Source organism: Limulus polyphemus, unplaced genomic scaffold (assembly GCF_000517525.1).
Source record: "Limulus polyphemus unplaced genomic scaffold, Limulus_polyphemus-2.1.2 Scaffold887, whole genome shotgun sequence".
In the NCBI taxonomy this organism is placed as follows: Eukaryota; Metazoa; Arthropoda; class Merostomata; order Xiphosura; family Limulidae; genus Limulus; species Limulus polyphemus.
The window spans coordinates 293,746-295,418 of NW_013666497.1; positions in this window are offsets into that span (position 1 = coordinate 293,746).

The following is a 1,673-nucleotide window of genomic DNA, read 5'->3' on the forward strand; positions in this document are numbered from 1 at the left end:
GTTGAGAGTTCATTTATAATAGATACATCTTCTCTAATTAAAAGTTTAATATTGGACGATCCAGATGAGACGACTTTCAAATCCTAACCTGATAGGGGGTGTTTGCTGTTTTCACTACGCGTATAAGTTGTCGAGCCTGGTAGAATTGGTAGTTTTTTTATCGGGTAGATAATTAGGCCTTTAGATCTGAGTATATTTTGTCCTTTGAGAGGTGATTTAAATATCATTGGTTTTTGAACTTTTGAATAAAACGTTTTAATAATTCTTAAAATTTGTGACTTACCTATGAAATTGTGATTACCTAATAAATGTGTATTTCAAGTCTGGGTTCAAGTCTGTGAGAAAGGACCTTGCATGTTGGGGCTTGAATAAAATGCAAAGGACAGCTCTGTATAATTTATGTTTGATTTCTTACATTCTGCCAGAGTGTAAACATGAAACTGTTGAGTTTAATGTAGTAAACTCGACGTGATAAAGTTAATGCTATAGTTTTCTTACTCATTTAAAGTATTAATATTGTGTTTGTTGATTTTTGTCTAATATACCCTTCAAGGTTTGCTGATACTCATTAATGCTAGATGCATATAGATATATCCCTTTCCTATAGACTCTGTCATCTTATGTTTTATTAGTTTCATATTTTCGAGGCAATTAGGTGGTTATGAAATTTTAAACTTAGTTACGAACACTGTTTATTTGCTATATTATTTAAAACAAACATTGTTACTTACAATCTCTGAATGGTTGTTTCTGAAAATGAACAAAAGTTTGTTTCCCTAGTATGATAACTTTTCTCTTATATTTTTTGAAAGTAGTAATTAAAAATATTTTTTCACAAAGCGGATATATAAGAGCAATGTTATTATATTCTCCTATTACTCGCGTTTTTGTGAGAAAATAACAAAAACGAAAACCACTACTCAGGAGAATTACTTCTACATTTTATAATAGTTTCGCTTACCGTCGCTAGATGGTAGCACATAGTGTTTTTTTTGTGTGTTAAGTACAACAGTTTGGGACTTTTCACTTCACAACAATGGTATCTGACAAACCAATTTCGCTAAAAATAAGTAAATAAATAAAGAATTAATTAAATTAATATTTAATGTATCAAGTTCCCGAAGTATCTTTGCAAGTGAACGATCTGTATACATATTATTGATGACTCAGTTAAATAACACCAGTTTCTTAATCATCAAAACAATACATTATATAGTGGTCTTCTTTCTTTCAAATCTTCAGTGGGGCCGAGCCTGGAGCTGTATGTGTATGCGTGGTATCATACTTCAGAACTTGGGATCTGTATGATGTCCTCCCCATTAATCCTCTGACCCTGGCATGGGGTTATGATTGTATGCACATACAGTAACCCGGTGTGAAGATGGAAAGCGTGGGTTCTGGAAATCTCCCCTTAACGTTGGTCCAGTGCTCCAGTGTACTTGTATCATGCAGAAGGAACCATTCCAGCTTCGCTGGCCTCCAAATTAATCCAAGAATAGGTTATGTTTACTTTCAACTGTGGTATTTATGTTAGGAAAAATTAAGAAACAAATACTTGGAAGTTCAGTTATCTCTCAATAGATGGAGAAAAAAGTTAAGAAAGAAATACTTGGAAGTTCAGTTATCACTCAATAGATGGAGAAAAAAGTTAAGAAAGAAATACTTGGAAGTTC